Source organism: Podarcis cretensis (assembly GCF_951804945.1).
Source record: "Podarcis cretensis genome assembly, chromosome: 5".
NCBI lineage: Eukaryota > Metazoa > Chordata > Lepidosauria > Squamata > Lacertidae > Podarcis > Podarcis cretensis.
Window position 1 is genome coordinate 41,163,731 of NC_137174.1, and position 9,981 is coordinate 41,173,711.

Here is a 9,981-nt window from a genome sequence, read left to right on the forward strand (position 1 = left end):
GGTGGGCTATTCTTGGTCTTGACTAAACAGTACAAAATCACACACTTGACTCCTTGTACTGGCTAAAATGTGCTAGACTGATCCAGCTTTATCAGACAGACAGGAGATAGTCTCTAGAATATAGTCAGGGTCACACTGGGAAGCAGGGTGTCCACAGAGGCCTTCCCAGGTGCTCACAGTGTTCCCCGCCCCCTGCTGAAAATAGATTCGAAAGAAGTGTTCTACTAAAGTCAATAGAAATAGGTTTCTTGGCTTCAGTGTGTGAGTGTCTATAGGGCTCACAAGCTACCCTAGTTTGCAAATTTGCCCACAGCCTCACAAAGGTTGGCAAACCATGACTTGGCACCACATTTCTGAGAATTTTTCTCAGCCACAGGCGTTCCAGAAGAGCTTATTCTCTAAACAATGAGAGGCAGTCTGCAGACTTTTTCAGAGACATGCCCTGAGCATGTATGGTACACAGTGGACTGAAGCTGGTTTGTTAAAAATGTAATGTACTGGTGTCACACACCCTCGCGGTAGAGCACACTGTGACTCAACCATAGCGAGCCAGAGTTTCAGACACAAACAGTCCCCAAATATGTATGAAGATACCAGATACTGAACCAACGAAATTTTGCATGCAAACCCTGTGCTCTACCTCTCATCCATGGCCCTTCCCTGACTGGTCACTTCTGACTGACTCTGATGTCATCTTTTGTGACCTCAGCAATTAACATGCAGGGAAGGAATCCAACCCAGCACTCATTCTTAGACACAATGTCTGCCATAATAATGTAATGTTGAAAACTTCCCAAAGGAGAAAAACAAGTCAATTCCCCCCCCCAGGGTGAGTTATTATAACATTGACATCTTGAGTGCTACGTTTTCCCTCACAAACAACTGAAGACCGAAGTCTATACATTGCTAATTTAATTATGTTCAATTCCTGGAAGTCATTGCTATTGATTACAGTGATGTATAAACAATGCTTTGACATTTGGCAGGGAACTCCTCTAGATTATATTTTAGGGAAACAACCTCAATGATCTAACTGGAAAGTCTTACTAAGGTTGTGTTCTTCCAAATATTTAACTGTAAGAGCCATTGAATATAGGAGCAATCATTTCCAAATAAACATGTACAGTTGTACCTTGGTTCTCAAATGGCTTGGTTGCCGAACAAATAAAACCATACTTCTCTAACTTGATAGATACACTACAAAGAGCAGTTCTTGAGGAGTTTAAAGTTAATAGAATCCCACTCACCACCACCACCCACTACTTGTCTTCAGAAGCAGCTTAACATGTCTGTCATGTTGCTGTAAATTTTCACATTCCACAGATGATAAAGTGAGCAGAAAGAGAATACTTTGTTTCTTGTGATTCCATGACTGAATGGATATTTGATTCATGATTGCTGGGTTTAACACTCAATCTGCTAGTTTGGGAATCTGCAATGAAAGGCTTCTGGGCCAAATTCACACACACACACACACACACACACACACACACACTCACTTGATCCCTCAGTGGCAACCCAAGAGAAATACAGTTGTACCTTGGATCTCAAATGGCTTAGTAGCCGAACTAATCGGCTTCTGAACGCTGCAAACCCAGAAATAAGTGTTCTGGTTTGCAAACATTTTTCGGAAGCCGAACATCCGACGTGGCTTCTGCTTGAGTGCAGGAAGCTCCTGCAGCCAATCGGAAGCCACATCTTGGTTTTCAAATGGTTCCAGGTGTTGAACAGACTCCCAGAATGGATTGAGTTCCAGAACCAAGGTACCACTGTATGAGATTGGCAGCAGAGGTGAGCAGGATGGTGGTGCTCACCTGACCTCCTGCCAACCACATCACTGCCACTTACTGTGAGGTAGAAGGGGGAGGAGTGAGGAGGTTGGCATGGCGCAAATGCACCAGCAGAATCCATCTGGTTCTTCTACTGGTGTGTTTGCACCATAGTGACCTCACCACAGCTTTCACCTCCTCGTTTACCTTCCAGTAAGCAGCTGCAACGTGGACGATGGGAGGTCAGGTGAGTGCCACCATCCTGGCCTACTGTTGGGGATTGGACTGCACTTGGATTTCCTTAGTGCTAAGTATTCAGGTATTATAAAAGCCCATCAAACTTTGAAAGTTTTATCTTTATTGCTTTAGCTCTGACAACTGGAAATAAAACTGTTAATGAGAGCTTGGTCACTTTATACACAGTCCAGCTGATTATAACTATTTTAACCTGGTAACTGGAAGTCAGCAAATGTAGGATTAAGTTTAAGCCAATGGTATTACGTGTTGAAGTATGAAGAATGTTGATGTAACTCAGAGTTGAAAAGGAAAGTTTTTGTGAGCGTAGAATTATCACTTGGTTTCCAGAAACTCAAAAGTAATTCACAGTATATAAAGAAGAAAAACTCAATGGCATTGTGATAGTAAAATGCTTCAGTTGCCAATGACTTGGGAACTGTGATGTCTTTTACCACAGCCAGATCAACTGCTGACACTGGATTTCTTTTCTCTACTTCCCTATTTTTCCCCTATCTTTTTCTCCAAAAGGCCTCCCATACTGTCACCCCAAGAAGCTGTGAGTAATGTTTCCTCTGTTGAACAACTTTCATCATTCATTCCGCAATGCCTCAGTTTGCTTTCATGTTTTTTCCTGCAGCAATGTAGTGTGTTGGCTAATGCATTTATGCTGAATATAATAAATCAAAGAAGTGTGCCGCCTCTGCCTTCTGAATCTACCCCTCTAACAGCAAGTTCTCGCAGAAAACTCTGCAAGGCCAAGGTATTGGAACTCAGGACAAAGAACCCCTTAGTTTAGCAAGAATCTTTAAAATCCACTGAGGTTGGCTTGGATTCTAACTAAATAAATGAATACAGGTTGCCAGACATTTAACCATGAACCGTGTAAGAGTATTGTGTCAATAAGGAAACTGTTGGGCAGGGAAATGATGCACAGCTGTTGTGTCCTGAACTATATACCACAACATTCCATCTCTATAGTAACAAGAATTGTTACCTGTCCACTTTGTCTCCCTTACCTACCCCTGGCAAGGTATTACAAAATGTTCACATTATAAAACAAGGTACAAAGCTAAATCCTTTAGACTATTACAATTAATAAAAATTATTAGTGGAAAGATCAAGATAATTATAACTCTTCATTTCAAAATTAGCAATTGATTTTGTTGATTTTTTACAAACCACCAAGATTATCATCAAGTCAGTGGCCTCCAGTCTGTAGTTCTTCTATGTATATCAATATTGGACCCAGAAATCGGAGCATTCCCCGTCATTTCCTTACTTTCCTTTCCTGCCAACATTGTCCAATACAACAGGGGGCCTGATGATCAGTCTCAGGATGTTGGGACTACGCAGAAGGTCTTTCTGTGGTTAAAGGATTCAGTCCCAGTCTGAGATTCAAAGAAAAAAGTCTTCAGTACTGCCAGATGAGTACCACTGATCTATGTCCGAGTTTCTTGGCCTCCTTCCAGAATGCAAGCAGTTTAGAGCTTTAGTTCCCCTATTCATGGATTTATTCTGCTAAGGCTGTCTCCCTGTTTTTTATTGCCCAGAGGGAGTTGTGCTATCAATACACATGTGACATATGATGTTTCCTTGATGCCATGCTATGACTCTAAGCACAGAGTTAACTATTCTGTTTCCCATAAGGTACACTGTTTTGCTAGGGGGCATTTCAGAATCTCTATGCATCCAGTGGGGGCTGTATTGTGTGTTAGACTTGATGAAACTTCACAGGAAGAAATGAGCCCAGTCTCTAGATACATAGATAGATAGATGATGATAGATAGATAGATGATAGATAGATAGATAGATAGATAGATAGATAGATAGATAGATAGATAGATATAGATATTCAAAGGTCTTCCTCCTCCTGCCCTCCTCATAGTGTTTTACACTTAATGATTTATATTAGCAACAGCAGGTTTTATCTTGATTGCAGGCTGAGCCATTTGTCAAAGTGAAGAAAATATTTCATTCATTTACCAGCACGGCAGTCTACTGGCCTATCAGTACAAAAGGCATTTCGTCAACATTCTTACTCATATTCTTACTGCAGATCTGAAAGCCTTGATTCAGAAGTCTCACTACTGCTAGTGGAATTTATTCTTTAATAAAGAGATGCAGAATTGCATTCACATTTTTTTTTTTTGTAGGTGATGATGCCCATGATCCTAAGTGCACTTACAAGGAAGCCATTCATATTGAATTTCTGCTCAGTAAGGAACAGTGCTATTTAGAAGTAAGACCCATTGAGTTCAGCATGATTTACTTCATGGTATAATAACACTGTTGCCTGTGTTAAATTTGACACATTTAGAAAGTCAATGAAAGATCCGAAATCTTATTCTATCAGGTTTTGTCACTTATAAATTTGCTATTATTTTTGCTATTTCACCACCCCCAAAAACTACTAAGGTGATTGTGTCAGCTGCTGGGAAGTTGCCTCTGTATCATTTCCAGAATGTGTGGAGGAAAATTGATGCCAAAAAAGATCAAACATACACAGTAAGATAATTGATCTTACATATACACTATATCAATGGATTAGGCCTTGAACACAGCAAATTTTTGACTCACTAGTGCTTCAGAGAAACCATTTCAGTTTATGCTATCATCAGAATAGATTAATCAGTAAATAACACATTATAAATGTAAAAACACCCACCAAGATGTATATATAAAGAATTGCTTAGCAGATTCCAGGATCTGGAAATCATTAAATAAAACCAGCATAGTAAAACATTCAGACTTTGTTAATTTATCTTAGCGTAGGCCAACTAAAAATGATTGAATATCAGAACAGACCGTCATACTGCCACCATGCAAAATGAAATTATAGAGATGACTTCAGAAAAAAATAGTGTCTACTTTAGAAAGAATATCACATTTTGTATAAGCTGGAGATGGTAGACAATAAATGTCTAGTCAAGTTACTCATCAATATGAATAGCGTCAACATGAAAAGAAGAGAAACAGAGAGAAAATCTCAACATTTATTATGATGGTAAATTGGAGAATTGCTCCTACATTGCCCCAGCATTCTTCTGATACGTCCTAGGATGCTCTAATCTGTGTAGGACTTCCCCCAAACTTTGCAACCATAATACTTACTACCTGAGCCACTTATGCACAACAACCACATTTCACAACTGCATGAACAGGACAGATAAATCAGTTGGATGCTTGTCCCATGCTTGTCTGTGGACAAGGGACTCTGGGGAGATTTCTGATTCATTTGATTTTCAGAGTGCCAACTGGGAGAAAACTGATATTCTGACTAATTTTCTAATACCATGGCACAGTTGTACACTGCTGAAGAAACAGTTGTTATATTCCTCCCAAACTAAATGTGCATTTAGTCTCCCAGCCGCTGTTTGATCAAATTTCTTAATTACTGGGGTACCATCTTTCTTCTGCACATATATGCCTGCATCATAGATGTATGGCACTCTGGAATCACAGCACAGCCATGATTTTATGACATAAAAATTTGTGGGTTTGGATGGCATATACTGCCTCACTGGACTTCTTCCTATGTGAACAGCACTAATTGTCCATAAGTTGTGACATTTTCATATGGCACCAAGCTCTGTGCCACAGTTCCTGCACAGAAGGCAAGCTTGTAGCTCTCATTGATAGCTCAGAGTTGAAGCTGATAATCAAATCTGAGGACTGCATTGATTCTTTTGAAGAAGACCTGTGACACCATGCACCAGAAGTGTGGAAGGCAACCCTCATTTTGCAAAGACCTTTCCATAAACAGAGAAAGGTCATCTAAAGGTCCTTGTTTGTCAGTTGCCATTAAATATGGCCACCAGCTGAAGTCAGGGTGCAGTTTGCTTGCAAACATTTGCAGATGCAATTGGGGTCTCAGGGACCTCAACAGCCAGGATACTAAATTTTGTGCATGGCTGAGGACTTCCTGGAGCATGGAGTCTGACATAAAGGGCAGCATCCAACTAAAGAGTTCAGCTAAAGCAAGGAGTTTTAGCTGCACAATAGACCCTCTCCAGCCTCTCATCTCCTTGCATGCCCCATAAATCTTCTCTGGAGGGTTGAAAGAAACCCTGGAACAGATTTATGGGGTTTGTGGAGATAGAAGAGGGCAGGGAAGTTCAATTCCACAGTTAAAGCCCTTTGCATTAGTGGAACTGTTTAATAGGATACCACCCAAACATTTTATGATTCTCCTGCTGCTGTGATCTAAACCACTGAGCCTCTTGGGCTTGCTGATCGGAAGGTTGGTGGTTTGAATCCATGCAATTGGGTGAGCTCCCATTGCTCTGTCCCAGCTTCTGCCAACCTAGCAGTTCGAAAGCATGCCAGTGCAAGTAGATAAATAAGTACTGCTGCAGCGGGAAGGTAAACAGCATTTCCGTGCACTCTGGCACTCATCATGGTGTTCCGTTGCACCAGTAGTGGTTTAGTCATGCTGGCCACGACCTGGAAAGCTGTCTGTGGACAAATGCCAGCTCCATTTGCCTGAAAAGCGAGATGAGCGCTGCACCCCATAGTTGCCTTTGACTAGACTTAACCGCCCAGGGGTCCTCTACCTTTTTTACCTTACTGCCTAAATGTGTTTGACCCCACTTGCTGATGGAGGACTAAAAGAAGATTTTTTGGGTATTTTGTCTTGTGTCAGATCAGGAATGAGATTCAGCAAGAAATTAACGGACTCACACAGCAAGTGTCTTTTCTATTTTTTAAAAAACCCTTTAATGTGATGCAGATTAATAATAATGCTGGATGAATACATTTGCATCTGTGTCTATTTGCAGGCCTCCTTGAAATATCCTGAAGCAAGCACACAGTTGGAATTGCACAAAGTGGAACAAAGGTGACATTGGCATTTAAAGAGGATTCATTGCTCTGAAAGTTTACAAGAGCCAGGGGGGCAACTTGCATGGGGAACACCTGTGTTTCCTTCTAGTTACAACTGGATTGTATGCAAGTAGCTCTTATTTCTTACAGCAGCGTATCCAGCAGGTACCTTGGGTTGATGGGTTAAGGAATTGTTTGTTTTTAATCATCAAGGGAAGAGACCCAACTCAGTGGCTGATTCCACTAGGGAGGAAGTAGGCATTCAATTAGGGCTTCTTAACTATGCATTGTATTACAGTGAGCAAAATCAAGGCAGGCCCAACCCACCTCTAGCAAGTCCCCTGCCTCAATTTTGCTCATACCCAATCCTGCCTTCCTCTGCCTTCTACCCTAACTCAAGTTACTGTGGGAAAGGCAGTGTGTAGTAAACAGAGGAGGATGCTAGAGATGATGGCAGGAATGGCACTTTGAGTATCTTGTCTCACTGGGGGTGGGTGGATCTGAATATATGCTTCACCATCCTGGTGGAAAAAGATGATCTGAGCGTTATTTCCAGGCATGAAGAGGCCTTTTGATGAGAGGAAATAATATTCCCAGAACCTTTTTTTCCTCCTCTTCTTCAAGCTGGCACTTTCATCTGCTCCCCATTTTTCATTTGGTGGAGGTCTTTGTACTTCCATTAGTATAGAAACGATACATTCTGGTGTGTGTGTGTGTGTGAGAGGTGGGGGGGGGGGGGGAGAACCCTCCCATGAAGAACTGCAGTCACAGAGTTCAAGGCACAGCATCTTGTATCTCTAGTAAACCCCAGCTGCAAATGCTTTCATAGATTCCCCAGATTCTCTAGTCTAGATTCCATTCCTAGCTTTCATCGAACACTACAATTTAGTCATTCTGAACTCCCATTAAGCGATATGATGCATAATTCTTTTGATAAAGACATGTCTGGAAATAAGCACTCGGTGTACCACATTACTAAATATTTCAGTTTTGCTATAATGGTATAGAGAAAATTGTCCAGTGATACTTCTGGAGAAGTATGGTCTGCCTGTACTCTGGAGAAAATGTATTCCATTTTCACTGCTTTCCCTCCAGACATTTATCTCCAGATGCCAGGCTAAGAGACAACAATATCAGTGTGTAAGGAGTTTGGTCTTTTCCTCCAAGCCTTTGGAAATATATGGTGGACTGATAAAGCAATGCAATACAGAAAGCTGACAAAACAGATAAAATCTGTTAACCAAGATGCTTTACATCATCACAGGGTGCCCTCCCCCTTTGTTTTGATTTCTCTCCCTTCACATTTTCCCTCTCTACACCTCTGCTTTATTCTTGAAATACGTTCTGAGGAACAAGTCTCTGACATGTAAAAATTCAAAGCTTATCTGAATAGAAACATCCTTTGTGCCAACACTATATATTTGCTGGATTCTTTAGATGAAGATTAGCAATTTGGGGAAGGAAAAAATGGAAGGTAGGCTGAGCAGGATTCCAGAAAGATGAGAGAGACCCAATGTTGAAAGCAGTCCCAAGTGTTTGTTACCCCTTATGTATGTGTTAGATGAGCACCATTGATAATCTAAAGCAGGAATGGGGAACCTGCAGTCTCCCAAACTTAGTTGGACTCCATCAGCCCCAGCCGGCATGGCTAGTGGTCAAGGATGATGGGAGTTGGAGTCCAACAACATCTGGAGGGCCATGAATTTCCCATCAGTAATAGTGGGTTAATTCCTCATTCCCCACACCAAACTGATTATCTCTTTCCATGACCCACCTGCATGTGATTCATATCTGTCAGGCCTAGTCCTACCATTAGGTAGAGTGGAGTGGTTGCCTTCAGCAGCAGATGTTGGGAAGCACTGGCAAGGTACTGAAATTAGAGCTGTGTGTGCCATGTGACTTGAACTGCATGCTCTAGCCTTAAGGTGCAGAGGAGGAGATTACTCCATCACCAAGCAAGATTCAGCTGCCCATGGGGCTGGATTTGGTATGTGGAATGAGTGAGGATGATATCTTGTCATTTACTTCAGGCAACAAAATGTCTTGGTCTTGCACTTGTAAAGCTAGGCAGCTGGACGATTCAGCTTTATTACAAAACCTGGTGATCCATGAGTGTGCTGCAATTCAGAATGAATTTCTGGCTTCTGGATACAGATCGTCCACCTGGCAAGAACAATAGCTCCTCCTCATATTCCAAAGGACTTGGAAAATATGCATTAGGCTTAATCTATGATTGGGATGGGTAAATATGTCAATTGTGATTTCTCATTTTTCGCATCTTAAATTCAGGTACCCTAATTTACACACCATTTTGCCATTCCTCAAGGGTTTCCTTACAGTAATTTGATCAGAGTTTCTTACGAAAATTCTACAGAATTTTAGTGTGACTTTTCCCTAATATAGACCTTTTTTTGATGCAGCTTTGCCTAGTTTTTGCAGAACACTTTCCTTAATACAATACATTTTTTGTATATTATTTTCACCCACACATGCATTTTATTCATACTGTATCTTGGGAGATGCATTTTGTTGTACATATTACTTGGTTGGAGGACTGCGCTGCAAAATTTGGAGAAGTTTAAAAAGGTGGCTGTGTCTCAGTTCGTAAAATGTTTCAGAAAGTGCTAATTAGGTAAGTTCTCCTTCAAAAGGAAAATGAACTGATTTTCTCCCCCCCTCAGTCTTCTACGGGGCCAAGTCAATTCAGTTAATTCAAGGAGAGAAGGAATAGGGGTGTGGGGGGGGGGAGATACACGTACCAAGGATTTCAACACCTGCTCTGAAATTCTGTAAGGTATTTAAAATATTTGCATATCAATGACCAGCAGTTCACAGGGCATGACTAAGCTGAAGCCCTGGGTTAATAGCATCTCCTTCTCTATTATTTATTTATGGAAATATATTTTAATATTTTTGACACATTTTATTAAGGGTCTGCCCCTTGCTTTCATCCTTTCACAACTTTCTAATTTTTAGAAAAGTCAGAAGAGGCAGAATGTGACACATAAATTTGATTATGAAGAGTGATTCCTTTATAAATATCTACAGACGTGTTTCATTATTGATAGATACTTATCTCCTGGCCCCCTCTCTGCCTGTCTGGGTCTTTTAATCTATAGAATACAAGTCATCTCCTACTGAACGTTGAACTGGG

The 9,981-nt window shown here is 41.1% G+C and overlaps 1 long non-coding RNA gene across 1 annotated transcript; it reads left to right on the forward strand.

The window, feature by feature from the left end:
- The first annotated feature begins 2,557 nt into the window (after window positions 1-2,557).
- LOC307216168 lies at window positions 2,558-8,095 on the forward strand. Its single transcript, XR_013838970.1, has 3 exons — window positions 2,558-2,766; window positions 6,785-6,843; window positions 7,923-8,095. It is a non-coding gene; the product is annotated as an uncharacterized lncRNA (long non-coding RNA).
- Window positions 8,096-9,981: the final 1,886 nt, after the last annotated feature.